The sequence below is a fragment of the Bos indicus x Bos taurus genome, chromosome 8, assembly GCF_003369695.1.
Source record: "Bos indicus x Bos taurus breed Angus x Brahman F1 hybrid chromosome 8, Bos_hybrid_MaternalHap_v2.0, whole genome shotgun sequence".
NCBI classification, from domain to species: Eukaryota; Metazoa; Chordata; class Mammalia; order Artiodactyla; family Bovidae; genus Bos; species Bos indicus x Bos taurus.
Genome location: NC_040083.1, coordinates 24,762,401 through 24,784,395, shown reverse-complemented (window position 1 = coordinate 24,784,395; position 21,995 = coordinate 24,762,401). Strand labels below are relative to the sequence as shown.

At 38.1% G+C, this 21,995-nt stretch overlaps 1 protein-coding gene and 1 pseudogene across 2 annotated transcripts in view; one reads left to right on the top strand and one right to left on the bottom strand.

Moving 5' to 3' along the window:
• The window catches only part of DENND4C (DENN domain containing 4C), a 117,852-nt gene that overhangs the window by 4,662 nt on the left and 91,195 nt on the right, over positions 1-21,995 (top strand). The gene's annotated exons all lie outside the window — the stretch shown is intronic.
• LOC113897006 lies at positions 12,144-15,860 on the bottom strand (annotated as a pseudogene).

Sequence of the window (21,995 nt, the reverse complement as noted above, 5' to 3'; positions counted from 1 at the left end):
TTCTTTTCTTTTCTTTCTATTTGGCCATGCAGCATGGCTTGTGGGATGTTAGTTCCCTGATCAGGCATTGAATCCGGGCTCACGGCAGTGAAAGCGCTCAATCTTAACCACTGGATTGCCAGGGCATTCTCCTGAGAGGTCTTTTCTGATTACACTGTCTAGTTAGATCAAGAGAGATCAGTTATTATCTTAGCATCTTGTTATTTTATTCTGTAGAGTTTAATTTTTCTTCCTTCCTCTCCTCCCTCCCTTGCTTCATATTAGTGCCTCTTACTAGTTTGGAGGTTATGTGCAATCTGATTCCTTTCTTTTTTTTTTTTTTTTTTAACTGTGGGTCTGTTTCTCGTCTTTTCTGTTCCTTTGGTCTAAATGTCTATCCTTATGCCAATATTGTATTGTCTTCATTGCTGTTTCTTCATAGCAAATCTTGCAATCAGTTAGTATTTATTTTTTACCTTTTTTTTTTCCTTATCAAAACTGTTTTGGTTACTTTATATCCTTAGCATTTTCTTGTAAGTTGTAGAATAAACTTGTCACTTTCTACAAAAAGCCCTGATGGGAGAATTGACATCTCATTAATAGTCTTCTGGTACTTTAATATGGCATAACTTTTCTTTATTTAAATAGCTTTAGTTTGTTTTTTTTTTTCCAGTGTTTTATGATTTTCATTTTATAGGTCATGCTCATATTTTGTTCAATTTATCCCCAGGTATTTCTTGTTTTTTGATACTATTGTCAATGATACTGTATTTTAAAATTTCTTTTTCCAATTGTTTGATAGTATATAAAAATGCAATACAAAGTTAACTTTGTAGTCTTGTCTTACTAAATTAGCTTAAAATTTTTTTTTTAATTTATTTTTGGCTACGCTGGGTCTTTGTCGCTTTGCGGGGGCTTTTCTCTAATTGTTGTGAGTGGGGGCTGCTGTTCATTGTGTGGTGGCTTCTCTTGTTGCGGAACACAGGCTCTAGGCACATGGGCTTCGGTAGTTGGCAGCACACAGGCTCAGTAGTTGTAGCTTGATGACCCTAGCGTGCACAGGCTTCAGTAGCTGTCACGCATGTGCCAACTGAGTTGCTCTGAGGCAGGTGGAATCATCCTGGATGAGGGATTGAACCCATGTCCCGTGCATTGGCAGGCAGATTCTCATCCATTGCATTAGCAGGGAAGTCTGTAAATTAACTTTTCAGTTCTAGTAGCTTTTGTGTATATTCCTTAGGATTTTCTTTCTTAAAATAATATTATATATTAAATTTTTGGCTGTGCTGGGTCTTCGTTGTTGCACGGGCTTTTCTCGCGTTGCAGAGAGTGGGGGCTACTCTTTGTTGCAGTGCGGGGACTTCTCATTGTGGTGGCTTCTCTTGTTGTGGAGCAGGGGCTCTCGGGCATGCAGGTTTCAGTAGTTTCAGTTCCCAGGCTCTAGAGCATAGGCTCAATAGTTATGGTGCACAGGCTTAGTTGCTCCATGGCATGTGGGATCTTCCTGGATCAGGGATCGAACCTGTGTCTCCTGCATTGGCAGGCAGATTCTTTACCACTGAGCCACCAGGGAGGCCCCCTTAGGATTTTCTTAGTACAGAATCATAATATCTGCAGAGAAAACCAGTTTTGCTTCTTCATTTCCAATCAGTATTCCTTTAGTTTTTTCTTGCCTTATTGCACTGGCTAGATTAGTGATTTAACTTATATGCAGAGTACATCATGAGAAACGCTGGTCTGGAAGAAGCACAAGCTGGAATCAAGATTGCTGGGAGAAATATCAATAACCTCAGATATGCAGATGACTCCACCCTTATGGCAGAAAGTGAAGAGGAACTAAAAAGCCTCTTGATGAAAGTGAAAGTGGAGAGTGAAAAAGTTGGCTTAAAGCTCAACATTCAGAAAACAAAGATCATGGCATCCGGTCCCATCACTTCATGGGAAATAGATGGAGAAACAGTGGAAACGGTGTCAGACTTTATTTTTCTGGGCTCCAGAATCACTACAGATGGTGACTGCAGCCATGAAATTAAAAGACGCTTACTCCTTGGAAGGAAAGTTATGACCAACCTAGACAGCATATTCAAAAGCAGAGATATTACTTTGCCAACAAAGGTCCATCTAGTCAAGGCTCTGGTTTTTCCTGTGGTCATGTATGGATGTGAGAGTTGGACTGTGAAGAAGGCTGAGCGCCGAAGAATTGATGCTTTTGAACTGTGGTGTTGGAGAAAGACTCTTGAGAGTCCCTTGGACTGCAAGGAGATCCAACCAGTCCATTCTGAAGGAGATCAGCCCTGGGATTTCTTTGGAAGGAATGATGCTAAAGCTGAAACTCCAGTACTTTGGCCACCTCATGTGAAGAGTTGACTCATTGGAAAAGACTCTGATGCTGGGAGGGATTGGGGGCAGGAGGAGAAGGGGATGACAGAGGATGAGATGGCTGGATGGCATCACTGACTCGATGGACGTGACTCTGAGTGAACTCCGGGAGTTGGTGATGGACAGGGAGGCCTGGCGTGCTGTGATTCATGGGGTTGCAAAGAGTTTGACACGACTGAGCGACCGAACTGAACTGAACTGAGATTAGTGATGTTCACTAGAAATAATGTAAGCCATGAGTGTAATTTTAAGTTTTCTAGTAGCTCCACACTAAGAAGTAACAAAAACTGTCATTAAATTTAATAACATTTTTTATTCCACTGTGTCCAGAATGTTAACATGTGTAGTAGTTTCCCTAGAGTAGCCATAACAAATAACCACAAACCATGTGATTTAATTAGCAGGTTTATTCTTTCACAGTTTTGGAAAATCTTAAGTGTAAAATCAAGGTGTTGGCAGGAACATACTCCCTCTCAAGACTCAAGAAAGAATCCTTCCTTGCCTTTTCCTACTTTGGTGGTTGTTGGCAAGTTATAGATATCGGACTGTTTGGATTTTCTCTTCTCACGTCAATTTTGTAATTTGTGTCTTTAAAAAATTGTCCTTTTCATCTGTGTTATTGAATTTATTGGCATGAAAGTGCTTATAACTTTCTCTTGTTATTTTTTAAATGTCTAATGATGTGCTTTCATTGTAATGATCATTTCTCACTGGTAATTTCTGCTTCCTGATTTTTTCCTGATTTAGAGGCATGATATCTATTGCTTGTCCATTTTCAATTTTATTGATTTCTCCTCTTTTTATTTTTTCATCTACATACTCTTGATTTAATTTGCTTTTTTTCCCCTAGCATCCTAAGGTGGACTCTAGGTAAAATTTAGAAAAATTTTCTATTTTATTTTTATATAAAATTTTTATTCATTTATTTACTATTTTTGCTCTGCTGGGTCTTTATTGCTGTGCATGGGTTTTCTCTAGCTTTGACAAGTAGGGGCTATCCTGTAGTTCGGTGCACAGGCTTCTCATCGCAGTGGCTTCTCTTGTGGAGCTGGAGCTCTAGGGTTTGGGAGATTCTGTAGTGGCAGCTCACGGGCTCTAGAGTGCAGGCTCAGTGGTTGTGGCACACCGGGCTTAGTTCCCCTGTGACTTGTGAAATCTTCCCGAATCAGAGATGGAACCCATGTCCCCTGCATTGGCAGGTGGATTTTTAACCATTGGACCACCCGAGAAGTCCAAGAATTTCCTTTTAAACACTGCTTCAGCTGCATCTCACAAATTGATTTCTGTTATTTTCATTTGGGCTTCCCAGGTGGCGCTAGCGGTAAAGAATCTGCCTGCCAGTTCAGGAGACACAAGAGACGTGGGTTCAATCCCTGGATTGGGAAGAGCTCCTGGAGTAGGAAATGGAGGAATGGGGGGGGTACCCATTCCAGTATTCTTGCCTGGAAAATAGCATAGGCAGATAACCTGGCGGGCTACAGTCTATGCAGCTGCAAAGAGTCAAACACAGCAAAGAGCTGAACACACATACATTTTCATTTAGTTCAAATATTTTCTAATTTCTCTTACAGTTTCTTTTTGATTCATTGATTTATTGATGATGTAAAAGAGTGTTGTTTAGTTTTGAAATTTAATTTCATGTTTTGTGTGTTTTATATGGGCTTCCCCGGTGGCTCAGCGGCAAAGAACCTGCCCGCAATGCAGGAGATTTGGGTTCACTTCCTGGGTCAGGAAGACCCCTGGAGGAGGAAATGGCAACCCACCTCAGTATCCTTTCCTGGAAGTTTCATGGACAGAGGAGCTACAGTCCATTAGGTCACAAAGAGTTGGACACGACTGAGCAATGACAGTGACTCTGTATGTTTGATTATATTGTCAAATTTATCCAGGTTTGTTTTATGGACCAGCATATGGTTTATCTTAGTGAATGTTTTGTATGTACTTGAAACAATTTTGGATTTTGCTGTTGTTGGAGTATTCTATAAATAACTAATTCTGTGAAGTTAGTTGATGCTGCTGCTGCTAAGTCGCTTCAGTCGTGTCCAACTCTGTGCAACCCCATAGACGGCAGCCTACCAGGCTCCCCGTCCCTGGGATTCTCCAGGCAACAACTCTGGAGTGGGTTGTCATTTCCTTCTCCAGTGCATGAAAGTGAGAAGTGAAAGTGAAGTCGTTCAGTCGTGTCTGACTTGGCAACCCCATGGACTGCAACCTACCAGGCTCCTCCGCCCATGGGATTTTCCAGGCAAGAGTACTGGAGTGTGGTGCCATTGCCTTCTCCGAAGTTAGTTGATAGTGTTCTTCAAATTTAAGTATCCTTCTGATTTTCTGTGTACCTGTTGTATGAATTACTGAATGAGAGTGTTGAATCCTCTTTAACTATGAATCTGTTTATTTTTTCTTTAATTTCTGTTAGTTCTTGCTCCATGTACTTTAATGCTCTCTTGTGAGACATGTACATGTTTAGGATTCTTATGTCTTAATGATTTAACTTTTAGTGTTATTATGAAATGTTTATTTTTATCTCTGCTCCCAAGTCTGCCTGTTATTAGTATGGCCACTCTGGCTTTCTTGTGATTAAAATGTACATGATATATATTTTTGCATCCTTGAAAAAATACTTTATTTTTAAGAACAGTTTTACATTTACAGAGAGTTCTCTATATCCCAGACCCAGTTTCTTAACATCTTATACTTGTATATTGTATTTGTTACAATTAAATGAACCAGTATTGATACAGTATTATTAACTAAAGTCTCTAGTTTATTCAGATTTCCCCAGTTTTTAACTAAAGTCCTTTTTTCTGTTCGAGAATCCCGCCCAAATACAACTTTATTAGATTTCGTTGTGTCTCCAGACTACTTTTGAGTGTAGCAGTTTCTTAGATTTTCCTTGTTGTTGATGACTATGACAAATTTGCCAAGTACCAGTCAAACATTTTGTAGGATGTCCCTCTATTGGAATTGTTCTGATTGTTTTTTTCAAGGTTAGATTGAGGTTATATGTTTTTGTGAGGAAGGTTGCAGAAGCCCCATTACAACATCTCAAGAGTACACATTATCAACATGACTTCTTTCATTTGTTTATTTGGCTGTGCTGGTCTTAATTGTAGCACATGGGACTTTGGTCTTCACTGCGGCGTACATCGTCTTTCAGTTGCGGCACGCAAACTCTTAGTTGCTGCATGAGGAATCTAGTTTCCTGACCAGCGACTGAACCTGGGCCCCTGCATTGGGAGCATGGAGTCTCTCTCAGCCACTGGACCATCCAGGAAGCGCCTTGACGTGTGGTTTTGATGTTGGTCATGACTACTTGGCTGATGCAGTGTTTGTCATGTTCTCCAGTGTAAAGTTACTCTCTTCCCCACTTCCATTCTGTACTCTTTGAAGAAGTCACTAAGCTCCTCCCACACATAAGGAGTAGGGGATTACACACTCTTTGAGGACAAGAGTATTTGCTCGAGTTTTTTAGAATTTTTTGCATTGAGAGAGTGGTCTCTTTTCCTTCATTGATTTATTCATACCAATTTGTATCAGGATGGACTTACAGATACTTATTTTATACTTCGAGTTATAATGCAGTCTTACCTTATTCGCTCAATTGTTCTGACCTTAGCAATTGGGAGCTGTCTTAGTTGACTTTAGTTGACTCCTGTGCTCCTTTGACACATACCCTTAAGTGTGGGTTTGCTGTTGGTCTTGTCTGTTTGTATGTTTGTTAATTCTGGCGCTGAAAGAATGCTCCAGGTTCATTTATTTTTCCACTTTGTTTTTTAAAATTTTTTCTCAATTTTCAAATGAAATATAATTGATTTGTAGTATTGTATTAGTTCTCGGTGTAGAGCAAAATGATTCAGTAGTGTGTATGTGTGTATACACTGTATACATACATATATATATATTCTTTTTCAGATTCTTTTTTCTTATGTAGGTTTTTACAAAATATTGATTATAGTTCCCTGTGCTATACAGTAGATCCTTGTTGGTTATCTATTTTATATATTGTATATAAAGTCCTTATTTTGTATTTAGTAATGTGTATATATTGGGGCTTCCCTCGTAGCTCAGATGGTAAAGAATCTGCTGCAGTGTGGGAGACTTGTGTTTGATCCCTGGGTCAGGAATAGCCCCTGGAGAAGGGAATGGCTACCCACTCCAATATTCTTGCCTAAAGAATTCCATGGACAGAGGAGCCCTGGTGAGTTACAGTCCATGGGGTTGCAAAGAACCAGACACAACTGAGTGACTAACACTTCATTTCACTTGAATTCAGTGTATATGTGCTACTTCCAAACTCCTAATGTATCCCTCCACCCCCTCTACCACCTTTGGTAACCGTAAGTTTATTTTCTAAGTCTGTGCAGGCTCATTCTGTGTAGAGGTTTCCTCTGCTTTATGAAAGTAGAGTGTTCCTATGAAACCTTTCATAAACCAGTACGGTGTAAAACAAACAGTTACCTTAGGACACATCTTGCTAACGGTTGTGCACAATAAATTTAGATGAAGCACAGATGCTTTTAGACACAGTTCAAAGCTACGTCAGCTTGATGCTGATATGCTGAGTGTAGTTACTGGGGAGGGAGTTTGTTTAGGCTTTTCTCCCTCCTCTGCTTGGGGCTTGCTGCCTTTAAAACTGCTTGCTGCAAAACAAATGCCATCCTATTTTTGCTTTTCACCTCTTTCCATAAAAGTGTGTGTGTGTGTTTTTTTCAGATTTCCTTTGGATTAGCAAAAACCAGGTGCTTATATAGGTCTTTTGTAAAAGTGAAGTGGCATAAAGCAAACTTTTGAAAAGCAAGGGATACCTGTATTTCCTGTTCCAATCCTATAATCATTTCTTCAAGAAGCCTTGGCTCCTTCTATTGGAAAATAGCGTTAAAAATCAAGATCTAGGTGCTAGGTATGCCGATTGCCGTGGGGTGTCCTTACTTCTAGGTCTTCTTAGTTGATTGAGCAAGGAAATACACTTGTGTATATTAACCTATTATATACCTATGTCTGTAACTCTACCTATATGTCACAATCTGTATTTATATTAAACTAAATGAGTTCATAGTGAGCTCCAACTTTAGTCCATTATTACATGGATACTTCCCCCCTTGTCTCTCTGTAAATTTCTACTTAGTGAAAAAATGTGGCTCCCACCATCTGTCATCCATTTATTGTTCAGTACCAGTAATTGTTCAGTACCAGTATACATGCATAACAGTATCAGAACTGTTAACTCATAGCCCTGTGTGAAACCGTTTTTATCAGCTAGAGTGCCTGTTTGCAGTTCCTGTTGCTTTTAAAGACTGTACTCATTTCTAAAGTTACTTCGGCTAGCATCTTGCCCTCCACACCCCACAACCCTAACCCCTTCAGTGAAATTGTTTGATACATTTTTAATGTTCTCATGACCTACTCCATATTCCTTTAGGGTATCCCATGATGTCCTCACTGGATTTAATAATTTTGCATACATTAAAATTCACTCTCTATGCTCTAAAGTTCTGTGAATTTTGACAAATGCTTAATGTCAGTATTTGCCATTACTGTATCAGATTGAATAGTTTTACATCTGTGAGAATCCCACACTTCAACTCTTCAACCCTCTTTGCCAAAACCCCACAGCCCTGGAAACCGCTGATCTCTTTACTGTTTCTGTAGTTTTGACTTTTCCAGAATGTCATGTAAAAAGGATCATATTAAAAAAAGCCTTTTCAGACTGGCTTCTTTCGCTTTGCAATATGCATTTAAGGTTCCTCCAAGTTTTTTTATGGCTTGATAGCTCATTTATCACTGAATGTATTAGGTTTTTGTTTGATTTGTTTTTTAATCTATTCACCTATTGAAGGACTTTTTCTTTGCTTCCAGTTTTTGGTGATTATGACTAAAGCTGCTGTCAACATTGTATGTAGGTTTTATATGGATGTATGTTTTCAAATCAGTTGCTTAAGTACCTAGGAGTGTGATTGCTGGTACAATCACACTCCTTACAAGGATGTAAGCTTATGTCTAGCTTTGTAAGAAACTGTTAAACTGTCTTTCAGAGTGGCTGTTCCATTTTACTTTCCCATGAGCAATGATTGGAAGTTTCTCTTCGACATCCTTTTCAGGATGTAGTATTGTCAATTTTTAAAAAATAGTTAGCCATTTAAATGAAACTGAAGTGAAAGTCACTTAGTCATGTCCGACTCTTTGTGACTCCATGGACTGTAGCCTGCCAGGCTCCTTTGTCCATGGAATTATTCAGGCAAGAATACTTTAATGGGTAGCCTTTCCCTTCTCCTAGGGATCTTCCCAACCCAGGGATTGAACCCAGGTCTCTTTCATTGCAGGCGGTCTCTTTACTGTCTGAGCCACTAGGGAAGCCCATTTTAATAGGTCTGTATTATTGCATCTCATTATTTCAGCTTGCATTTCTCTAGTGACTAAATAGGTTGAGCATTTTTCATATACATATTTGCCATGTATATATATTCTTTGATAATGTGTATGTGCCAATCTTTCACCCATTTCCTAATTGGATTGTCTGTTTTCTTATTGTTTAGTTCTCTGTGATTTTGCTGTATTTTGGATATTAGCTCTTTATCAGATATGTCTTTTGCAAATATTTTATCTCACTCTGTGGCTTGTCTTTTCATTCTTTTTGTCTTTAGCTGAGCACAGGTTTTTAGTAAAGTCTACCTTGTCTGTTTTTCTTGGATTGTGCTTTTGGTGTTGTATCTAAAAATTCATTGCCAAACCAGAGATCACATAGAGATTTCTGCCTGTATTTTCTTCTACAAGTGTTATAGTATTGCATTTTATATTTGGTCTGTGATTCATTTCGAATTATTCTTATAGAAAGTATAAGGTCTCAGTCTTGTTGCATATGGAAATCTAACTTTTCCACTTGTACTTGTTGAAGCTGTCTTTTCTCCTTTGAATTGTCTTTGCTCCTTTGTCCAGTCAGTCATTTTTTTAATGGTATTTTTAATGCATTTGTGTCTTTGTATTCAAAGCCTATTTCCTGTAGATAGCTTAGAGTTGAGTCTTACATTTTTATATCTGGTCTAATAATTTCTGCCTTAATTTAGGAGTGTTTAGACCACTTGATAATTTGCTTTTCAAAGTAGGCTTTATTGAGATATACACCATAAAATTCACCTATTTAAAAGGTTCAATTCAGTTGTTCTTAGAATATTTAGAGTTTTACAGCCATTGGCATAATCTTATTTCGAGCATTTTCATCATGTTAGAAAGAAATCTTTGTCCATTCATGATCACTATCCAGCCCTCATCTCTCCCACCCCAGCCCTAGGCAGCCACTAATCTATTTTTTGTCTCTGTAGTTTTGCCTATTCTGAACATTTTGTATAAATAAAGTCATATAGTATTTGATTTCTTATGACTGGCTTCATTACAGGGTAATATTTTTGAGGTTCATGTTGTTATATATAAATCGGTATTTCCTTAAAAATAAATTGTGGTGAGACTTTCCTGGTGATCCAGGGGCTAAGACTCCAGGTTCCCAGTACAGAAGGCTCAGGTTCAATCCCTGGTCAGGGAACTAGATCCCATGTGCCACAACTGAAAAAAAAGATCCTGGGCCCCACAGCTAAAGATTCTGCATGTCACAGGGAAGAGCAGAGATCCTGAGTGCCACAACCAAGACTTGACGCGGCCAAATAAGTAAATAAATAAGTAACAATATTTTCTTAGAAATTATTTAAAAATTGTGTCATAACTCCTATAATGTAAAATTCATCATATTAACAACTTAAAAATCTATTAATACAATGCAGTGACATTTACTACATTCTCAATGACATGCAACTGTTTTCACTGTCTAGTTCCAGAATGTTTTTTATCACTCTGAAAGGAAACCCTTTTTCCTTTAAGCAGTCACTCCCCATTCCCTTTCCCCCTCCCTCCTCTTGCTGACAACCACTAGTCTTGCTTTCTCTGTAGATTTGCTTGTTCTGGATATTTATTGTAAATGGAATAGTACAATGTGTGACTTCCATGTCTGGGCTTCTTTCATTTAGCATAATGCCTTCTAGATTAATCCACGTCATAGCATGAATCAGTAGTACTTCATTCCTTGTATGGCTGAATAGTACTCCATTACGTGGAAATGCCACATCATGACTTGATGGACATTTGGGTTGTTTCTACATTTTGGCTATTTTGAGTAGTGTTGCGATGAATATTTGTATCCAAGTTTTTATATGGGCTTTTTTTCAGATTTATTTGTATTTTTTGAAATTGAGGTATAAATGATGTCTAAGTTTCAGATGTACAGTGTAGTGATTCACAATTTTTAAAAGTTATCCTCCACTTATAAAATACTGGCTACGTTCCCTGGGCTGTGTAGTATATCCTTGTAGCATATTTATTTTATACATAGCAGCTTGTACCTTTTAATCCCAACCCCTATCTTGTCCCTCCCCTCTCTCTGTTGGTCACAGCTAGTTTGTTCTCTCCATCTGTGAGTCTGTTTCTTTTTTGTTACATTCACTAGCTTGTTTTATTTTTTAGATTTCGCATATCATACCACACAGAGTTTGTCTTTATCTAACTTGTTTCACTAAACCTAATATCCTGAAGTCTATCCCCATTGTCGTAAATGGCGAAACTTCATTCTTCTTACATAGTTAAGGAGTATTAACTACATTTTGTGTATGTGTACATGTATCATCCATTGAAGAACATTTAGGTTGCTTCCATGTCTTGGCTATCAAAAATAATAACAGCTGAAAACATTGGGGTGCATATATCTTTTCAAATTAGGGTTTTCCTTTTTTCCCCCCAAGTATTTGCCCAGCAGTGGAATTGCTGGGTTATATGGTAGTTCTATTTTAGTTTTTTGAGGAACTGCCATACTGTTTTCCACAGTGGAGGCACCAATTTACACTGCCACCAACAGTGCAATTCCCTTTTTTCCACATCCTTAGCAGCACTTGTTATTTGTGTTCTTTTTGAAGCTAGCCATTCCGACAGGTGTGAGGTCATATCTCATTCTGGGGTTGATTTGCATTTCTCTGATGACTAGCATTGTTGAGCATCCTTTCAAGTATTATGGACATACGTTTTCATTTGTTTTGGTGTAGACTGCTTAGATTTAGTGAAATTATTGATATGGTTGGGTTTGCATGTATTATCTTGCTATCTGTTTTTAATGTCCTGTTATTTGTTTCTTTTTGGATTGAGTCTATTTCATTTATCACGACATTGATTTATTAACTATACATCCTGGTTTTTTTAAGTAGTTGGCTTAAAATTTATTACATGCATCTTTAGCTTTCAGTAGTTTACCTTCAAATAGTATTATACTACTTCATGTGCCACCTAGGACTTTTCATTTTGTATATTTCATTCTCTTCCATTCTTCTTCATCAAAAGAGGATAATACTAGTTACACCTTGTTGGGTTTTTAGGAGTATGAAATGAGGTAATGCATGTAAAATATTTAGAGTATAGCTCATGCTTTTATTTATTTTGAGAATAATAGAAGATGACTGACTTCATTTGAAGTTCTTGAATCTGCAGATTGCAAGTTTCTTTTCTAGTTTGCCTCAACTACCCATTTCCATGATGACACCCAAGGTTATTGGTTCTCAGTTCTGACTGTATATTATGGTTAACTGAGCATCTTAAAAATTTTTGATGGGAGTGTGCCACCCTCAGAAATTCTTATTTCCTTGGTCTGATTTTTTTTTTTTTTTTTTAAGGATTCTAGCAGACTCCAGCGATGGCACCCCACTCCAATACTCTTGCCTGGAAAATCCCATGGAGGAGCCTGGTGGGCTGCTGTCTATGGGGTCGCACAGAGTCGGACACGACTGAAGTGACTTAGCAGCAGCAGCAGCAGACTCCAGTGTATAGTTAGAATAGAGAACCATTGCCCTAGACTTTATCATCATGGTGTATAACTTAAAATATTTTCAGCATCTAATTCTGACTTCTGTTTCTCTTTCGCTAGCTTGTACTTTAATACCCTGTTTTGATATTTCTTTGGAGAAGGAAATGGCAACCCATTCCAGTATTCTTACCTGGAAAATCCCATGGACGAAGGAGCCTGGCAGACTACAGTCCATGGGGTCGCAGAGTCGACACGACTGAGCGACTTCACTTTGATGTTTCTTGAATTCTATCCAGACCACCAGGCCATTGTTCACACCACTTTTTCACTGTCCCTCATCCCCCTGATACAGTAACTTCTTTCCTTACCCAGTTACATTGATTCATTGAAAAAATAGAAAAGTTAATGCCTACTAATGTTCTGTACTATTTTGTGAGGTCAAGTTACCATCTCTTGTTTCTTGCTTCCTTCACTGTAATTAGGGTAAAACTTCAGCACCGATAAAACACAGTTCTTTGCAAACCTTGTGTTCCCTTAAACCTGAGCAGCAGAGTGTGACTAGAGAAAACAAACAACAGCGCTGTGCCTCTTTAAATTTACGGCCACAAATGCCATCAGCGCCACGGAGTCACTCATGCTTCTGCTCTCATTACTAAACAGAGTACTTAATCTCTTTTCTTCCTTTACTTTTCTCTCTCTACTGCATCCTTCATCTGTGATGCGTCTCCTCACCTATTTAAGGATTTAGCTTCTGCTGTTATCTTTTGTCTCCCTTGCATCATCCTTCTTTCCTTCTGAATCATATTTGCAAGCATATAAACAGGCTGTAACATCTCAGATCTCTGTCACAGATACACACACCCCTTTTTGTTTCATTTATAGCAAAATTTGTTGAAAAAACTTGGTCGTATTGTCCCTATTTTCTTTCTTTGCATTTTCTCTCCAACTTGCTTGAGGCTGACTCTTCTCCGTCTTCATCAACTAAACCCTCTTTAGTCAGTGTTCTCAGTCTTAAAGCTACTCTGCCTCTCATCAACATTTGACACGGTTGATCAGTCACTGTTTTTGGAATAATCTCACTTGGTTTTCTGGGTGCCATATCATCCTGATTCTTTTCTGATTTATGGCAGTTCCTTCTCAGTCAGTTGTGTTTTCTAGCTTCTCTTCGCTTACCTCAAAAGTTGGAATGCCCTAGGCTTAGGCTTTATACCTTTTCTACATCAGTATAGATATCTTACTTAATATTGTGATTGTTAGTATCATCAGTTCACTGCTGACTGTAGCCTTGATATTTTTATCAAACTCCACACTGTGTTGGACTGCCTTCTCTCTTTGTATGTTTTAGTAGGCATCTGAAACTTAACTTGTCTGATACAGAATTTGAGTTTATTTACTCAAACTTACTCTTTTTTCAGACTCTCAGTATATGGCATCAACCATTCACCCACTCAGTTAGGCCACAGACTGGTTGTCCTTAGTCTCTGTTTTGTTTCTTACCTCCAGTTTATCAGTAGCAGTTTTACCTTTAAACTGTATCTCAAATCCTGCGGTATCTCATCATTCCTTTCCATAATGTAAGTCATTATTATCTCTTTCTGGACTGCTGAAGTTACCTTCTAACTGCTTTCCCTGCTTCTGCTCTATTCTCCCTCTGTGTACAGCAGCTGCTGTGATTTTTTTTAAAAGACATACATAATAGCACATCACCCTTATCTGGAGGCTGCTAGTTGCTTCCCAGCACACTTAGAGTAAAATCTAAAGACTTTACCTAACTTGAAAGGTGCTATATGATTTCCCTTTCACTGACCTCCTCTTTTAGTACTCCCTAAGTTCCAGAGCCATCTCCTTCTTGCTGTTCCTCAAAGATCAAGGTATTGACCTGCCCTCAGGCTTTTATTTTTTATTTCTTTTTCCTTGCAGTGTTTTCTATCATCATATGATTTACTCTTTCCTGTTACTTCAACCTCTGCTCAGATTTTACTTCCTTATTTCTTCAAAGAGATCTTCCTTGATTGTACTGTAAAAAGCACTTCAATATAAGCACTTCAATATAATTTTCTTACTCTATTTTGCTTTATTTTTTATTCATAGCATGTTTGCTTTCTGAAATTATTTATAAGTCTATACTTGTTTACTGAATATTTTCCAACTGTAGTACAAGTGCCATAAAGATGTGGCCTTTTGTATTTTCATTGCTTTAATTCCCCTCATTTAGAACAAGGACTGAGACTCAGTCATAGGTTGTTAATATACCAGCAGTGATTGTTTGGCAAACATAAAAGCTCCTTCCCGTTAGCCACAAAACTGTAAAATAATTATGAATAATCTTAACAAACAATCTGGAGGACATGGATGGAGAAAATCATGAGACTTTACTTACAGGCTTAACAGGAACAAAAAAGAGCTGAATAAAAAGGAAAGCCATACCATACTCACTTGACTGGAGAACTTAATGTAAGGATGCTTGTTTTCCTTAAATCTGAGTTTTAGACCTGTTCCTAACAAAGGTCTCTACTTTCTTCCTCCCAAAACTTGAGAAGCTTGGATGAATAAACCTGGAATTTTTTTCACTTTTCCAGTAAGTATTTGTTCTTAGTTAAGCCATGATTCAAGATCCCAGGGTGGGGATCACCCCAGGTGCCCCTTCATTGCCCTGAGAAGGGGGGAGGACAGAAGAGGTGAGAAGGAGCCAGTTCAGATCTTCCCAGGAAATGTGCCTTCTGCCTGGCGATCATCCCAGGCTGATAGCTGGGATACAGGGTGGAGGGACTGTACACACACTGATATCATTCACACATGGGGACATCACCCCCTTTAGCAGGCATTGCCTTCTCATAGCTGTGGAAGTCCAGTTCTGCCAGCAGTTCCTGGTCTGGTTCTGGCTGGAGAAGCGGCTGTTAAAAGGAGCAGGCTGGTAGTTTTTGATTTTTATTTTGATGTTTTCTGCCATAGTGCTGGCTCCTAAAGATACCCCTGAAGCCACTATGTGATCCTCACCAAAGACGCCAGTCAAGTTTTTAAAACAGAAAAGTTTTTAAAAAAGGTGAGGAGGGAGTTTATCTACCAGATCAAAAAACATGCAGAACTGTTAGAATTAACTGTGGGTGGTACTAGCTTGGAAATTGGCTAATGAAACAAAATAGATGTTAGATTTCTTTTTTTAAGGATTATATGGAATTTTAGTATATATGATTTTAGTATTTAGTAAATAGATAAAAGTGAGAAAAGAATGTTAGTTAACCTTTCCATTATAAGTAGATGACAGGATTATAAGTGCTGTAGAGCATTTGTAAAACTGTGATACCCTGTAGATGTATTTGAGGTGTGTGGAACTCTTACAATTTGGGATCTAATTAACTATGCCTTTAGGTCATCTTCTGTTTCATAAACTATTTCCCTCACTCCTTGACAGCTTTAATTTTTTGATCTGATAGTGTGTTTACTTCTCTTCCTTTTAATTTGTTATTATTTCCACTGTGTATTTAGTAGTCAAATGAACTTAATAGAATTTTTTATAAGCTATCATTAACTAGACTGTGAATGAGACTGAAATGCATTAAGCATATATGTTTTGCTGCTTTGTGATACCTATTGCCATTCTTTTTTAAAATTTATATATTTGGCTGTTTTGAGTCTTGGTTGCAGTCAGTGCACAGGCTCAGTTGCCCTGTGGCGTGTGGAATTTTCCCAGACCAAGGATTGAACCCATGTCTGCTGCATTGGCAGGAGAATTCTTAACCACTGGACCACCAGGGAAATTCATATCTATCTATTTGAATCAGTGCTTTTGTTTTCTTCCAATAAATACCCAGGAGTAGAATTGCTGGATTGTTATGATAGTTTTATTTTTAATTTTTTGAGAAATCTCCATATTGTTTTCCATACCAGTTTCCCATTAAATAGCTGGTCTTTTTGTCTTCTTGATTGTTTCCTATGCAAAAGCTTTTCGGTTTGATGCAGTCCCAATTGTTTATTTTGTTTCCTTGCCTGAGGAGATATATCTAAAACAATATTACCAAGACTGTTGTTAAATAGTGTACTGCCTATATTTTATTCTAGAAGTTTTATGGTTTCAGGTTTTATATTTGTCTTTAATGCATTTCAAACTTATTTTTGTACATGCTGTGAGAAAGTAGTTGAGTTTGTTTCTTTTGCATGTAACTTTCTAGTTTCCTAACGCCATTTATTGAAGAGGCTGTGTTTTCTCCACTGTATATTCTTGACTCCTTTGTCGTTGATTAATTGCCCATAAAAATGGATTAGTTTTGGCACACTTCATTCTATTTTATTGATCTATATATCTGTGTTTGTGCCGGTGCCATACTGTTTTCATCACTAGCTTTGTAGTGTAGTTTGAAATCAGCTCACGTGGTACTTTTAGCTTTGTCCTCCTTTCTCAAGATTGTTTTGGCTATTTGGATTTTTTTGTGTTTGCATACAAATTTTAGAATTACTTGTTCTAGTTCTGTGAAATTTGCCATTGATATTTTGATAGAGACTAGCATGAATCCCTAGATTGCCTTGGATAGTACATTAGTTCATCTAGTCCATGAGCATGGTATATCTTTCCATCTGTTTGTTTTGTCTTCAGTTTCTTTCATCAGTTTTCCAAATACAGATCTTACATTTCCTTAGTTGGATTTATTCCTAGATATTTGTTTTTGATGCAACTGTAAATATGTTCTTAATTTCTCTTTCTGATCGTTAGTTGTTAATGTATAGAAATGCAGCAATTTCTGTATATTCATTTTGTATTCTGCAGTTTTGCCAAATTCATTGATGAGTTCTCATTACTTTTTTATATGGCTGTGCTAGGTCTTTGTTGCTTTGCAGGCTTTTCTCTAGTTGTGGAGAGTGGGGGCTACTCTTCATTGGCAGTGTGTGGGCTTCTCATTGCAGTGGCTTCTCTTGTTGTAGAGCAAGGATTCTAGGGTGCTTGGGCCTCAGTAATTGCTGCATGTGGGTTCAGTGGTTGTCATTCCTGGATTCTAGACCACAGGCTTAATAGTTGTGGCAAATGAGTTTAGTTGTCCCATGGCATGTGGGATCTCTCTGGACCAGGAATTGAACCCATGACTCCTGCACTGGCGGGTGAATTCTTTACCACTGAGCAACCAGGGAAGTGCCCCCCCGACCCCCACCCCGTCCCTTTGTTTTTTTTTCTCTTTTAGCCACACTGTGTGGCTTGTGGGATCTTAGTTCCCCAACCAGGGAAACTATTGAACCCATGTCCTCAGCCATGAAAGGGTGGAGTTCTAAACACTGGACCACCAGGGAATTCCCTCTTTAGGATTTTCTATGTATAGTATCATGTCTTCTGCAAACAGTGAATTTTATTTCTTCCGTTCCAAATTGGATTCCCCTTCTGTTTCTCTGATTTCCTATGGCTGGAACTTTCAATACTATGTTTAATAAAAATGGTAAGAGGTGGATATCCTTGTCTTTTTCCTGATCTTAGAGGAAATGCTTTCAGCTTTTCACTATTGAGTATGGTTTGTTAATGTGGTGTATTATGTTGATTGTGTATCTTGAACCATCCTTGCATCCCAGTAATAAATCCCACTTGATTATGATGTATGGTCCATTTAATGTATTGTTGAATTTGGTTTGCTAATATTTTGTTGAGGATTTTTACATCTGTATTTACAGTGATATTGGCTGGCCTGTATTTGTGTGTGCGTGTGTGATACTTTCTGGTTCTGGTGTGGGGTGATTCTGGCCTCGTAGAACGAGTTTGGAAGTGCTTGTTGTTCTGCAGTTCCTTGAAATAGTTTGAGAAGGTGAATTTGTCCATTTCTTCTAGGTTGTCCATTTTATTGTCATATGATTTTTCATAGTAATCTCTCATGATAATTTTTTTTCTGTGGTGTGGGTTGTAACGTCTTCCTTTCATTTTCAATATTATTTGGGCCCTTTTTTTTTCATGATGTGTCTGGCTAAATGTTTATCAGTTCTGGTTATCTTTTCAAAGAATCAGTTCTTAGTTTCACTTATCTTTTCTGGTTTTTTTTTTTTTTTTTAATAGCCTCTATTTAATTTCTTTTCTGATCTTTATAATTCCTTTTCTTCTACTAACTTTGGGTTTGATTGCTCTTCTTCCTTTATTTATTTTTCTTTTTTTTCCTGATTCCTTTAGCTATAAGTTTAGGTTATTTACTTGAGATTTTTCTTGTTTTCTGAGGTAGGTTTGTGTCTCTGTAAGCTTCCTTCTTAGAACTGCTTTTCCTACATTATCATAGATTTTTGATTGCTATATTTTAATTTCTTCTTGACATCATATATTTTTTTGTTTTCTGTATCCCTAAACAACTTACTGCAGATGTAGATGATTTTACTACATTGGTCTTTTAACCTTCCTACTAGCTTTGTAAGTAGTTGATTTGCTACCTTTATATTTGCCTTTATCAATGAGATTTTTCCTTTTGTAACATTTATTTTTCTAGTAACCTTTTATTTTCCACATTAGAGAAGTCTCTTTAGCATTTCTTGTAAAAATACTGGGTCTTGAGCCCTTGGTGAAAGTAGCTGGGTCCTGAGGCAGATGGGGTGGCTGTCTTAAGCCGGCTGGGCCACAGGTTGGTAGGGCCTGGGTAGCCGCACGGCTTGAGGTGTCCCAGTACTGGCACTGACAGACTGGTGCGCTGGGACAGGTCCCAGTGCTAATAAAAATAAGTTAGAAGATTCCAAAATGACATTTGCCAGCCCCAGTGTGTTCATGGTGTATGAGCTCCCAAAATGGTTGCTGCCAGTATCTGTCTGTGTGTGTCCACAGGGTAAGCTCCAGTTGCCTCCTGCTGTTCCGGAGATTCTCCAAGATTAGCAGGTGGGTCTAACCCAGGTTTCTTTCAAATTACTGCTTATGCTCTGGTTCTCAGTGTATGAGATTTTGAGTGTACCCTTTTAAGAGTTGAGTCTTTATTTCCTAGAGTCCTTTGACTTTCCTGAAAGTAAGCCCCACTGGCCCTCACAGCCAAACATTGTAGGAGCTCATCTTCCTGGTTACAGTCTCTGGGCTAGGGAGCCTGATGTGGGGCACCTTGGGGAGTTACTTCTGCATTTGTAATTATCCTGTTTGTGGTTCCCACCTGGAGGTGTGGTTCTCTACCATATCCTGTCTCTACCCCTCTTATTTGTTTCTTTGTTACTTTGTGTTTTCAGTTGTAGAACATCTTTTCTGCTAGTTTTCAGATCTTACCAATGTAAGATAGTTTGGTGTGCCCTTGGGAGGAGGTGGGCTCCCTTGGTGGTTCAGCTGGTAAAGAATATGCCTGCAATGCAGGAAACCAGGGTTCAATCCCTGGGTTGGCAAGATCCCTTGAAGAAGGGAACAGCCACCCACTCCAGTATTCTGGCCTGGAGAATTCCATGGACTGTGTATCCATGGGGTCCTAAAGAGTTGGACATGACTCTGCAACTTTCACTTTCACTTCACTTGGGAGGAGGTAAACTCAAGGTCTTTCTATTCTGCCATCTTGACCACTTTTTATCCAATCGTTTGAGCATCCATTTGGTGATTCTTACTTGAATCTGAATACTGTGATGCTTGTAAAATGGCTTTTAATCATTTCTTATGTGTTTATTACTTTGTATTCTGTTTTGAAGAGTCTTCCTTTGCTGCTTTCACTTTTATTCATTTATTTTATAATATCAGCAGTGTGGACTAAAGTCAGTGTTTTGTTAGTCCATTACTGTCACTCATTTTGATGCTAAATTTGTTCCCAGATTGGCCAGTGGGAGACTCTTCAAGCAGTTTCAGTCCCCTTTTGATAGAATCCCCATTAGTGTTTGAGCAGTGCTCTTTTCCTCCATTGTATAAATGTTCTAGGTATATCCTGTGTTATGTTTTTTTTTTAAAATACAATTTTTTTTAATTGCTTTTTTTTTTTTTTAAATAACAATTCCTGCCTTGGAATTGGCCATTTCCCCAAGGAGCTCTAGTATCTCTTGACTGGAAGTGTCTTAAAGAAACAAAGATTTAGGTGCTGGGCTTGTTTGTTGCTGGTGGAGTGACACAGCTTCTGCGTTTGTTTTTTTAATAGCAGAGAGGAGGAGGAGATACACTGACTCACACATACGTATTTTATAGTTTTATTGAGCTGTAATTTATACACCACACAGTTCATTGGTTTAAAATATATAATTTACTGATTTTTAATGCTATCACCACAAACAATTTTAGAACATTTTTATTCCCTCAAAGAAACCCCCTACCCATTATCAGTCATTCCCTATTTCCCCTCACCCTCAGGCCGAGCAGCCAACCACTTTTTCTATCGATTTGCCTGTGCTGCATCATATAAGTGGAATCTAACTATCGGTCTTTTGTGACTGACTTCTTCCACTTAGCATGTTTTCAGGGTTCATCCATGTTGTGGCATGTATTAGTACTTAATTTCTTTTTATTGCTGAACAATAGTTCATTGTATGAATATACTACATTTTATTTATCTGTTTATCAGTTAATGGACATTTGGACTGTTACCATTTTTTGTAATCAATAAATGTTCACACACATGTAATGAAAAATTTTTATTTTTGAATTATTTTAGGTTTACAGAAAGGTTGAAAAAATAGCACAGAGAGTTCCTGTGCTATTGCTGCTGCTAAGTCACTTCAGTCGTGTCCGACTCTGTGCGACCCCATAGACGGCAGCCCACCAGGCTCCCCCGTCCCTGGGATTCTCCAGGCAAGAACACTGGAGTGGGTTGCCATTTCCTTCTCCAATGCATGAAAGTGAAAAGGGAAAGTGAAGTCGCTCAGTCGCGTCCGACTCTTGGCGACCCCATGGACTGCAGCCTACCAGGCTCCTCCGTCCGTGGGATTTTCCAGGCAAGAGTACTGGAGTACATTGTACATAGTACTCTATGGCTGACATATTGTATTACCACTGTACATTTTTCAAAACTAAGACATCAATATCGTTACATCGTTGTTAATTGAAATCCAAATTTTATTTTAATTTGACTAATTTTTACATTAATAAAAGATTTCTGCTTCGGTGTATATATATTTTAAAATTGTGACTTTGTACTGATACCTCTTAATTACATTCTCAATAGAGATTCTTACTTGTCTTATCCCATCCCTTAGTTATATTTCCCTTTTCTCATAGCAAAAACTCTGGCTTCCAACAATTATGCAATCGTAGAGTACATATTGAATAATTTCAGAATTGCTACAAATATACCAGTATTAAAAAAACAGCCTTCTAAGTAAAGGTTAAGATTTATTTTCAGTTCTTCATGTTAAATTGTCCAAAACTTACTTGGATTAGTTCTCCTTTTTCATTCTCTTCTATGTGATTACATTATCAGTTTGATATACAGTTAGGTTCACTGGCTCACATAAATTTCATTAAGAAGTTGGGTGTCTAACCAGGTCAGAATTTAAAATGAAATTTAGAAATTGTTCTTTTATAGATATTTAATCTTTAGAGGGAATATAGCCTGCATTTTATTTGTATAGTATTTATACTATACAAATAGTATAGTATAAATACTATATTTATAGTATAGTGGCTGACATTAAAACTTGGTGATTTAAATAAAAATTTGTATTATTCCAGTGCTCAACTATGTGCAGTCAGGGTACAGTTGGAAAGGAACTATCTGGGCTCTCTACAGCCCAGGCACTCACACTTGGCATGGGAGGTAGATGACACATGGTTTGGTCACAAGAGCTCTGCCCTGGAATATTGGAGTCGTGTGGTGATGGGGGGCGGAATCTGAATTATTTCTGTTTTCTCTTGAAAAGACAAGAAGGAAGTTCTGGTTTACCAAGTCCGTTTAGCAGTAGTTGGATGACTTTG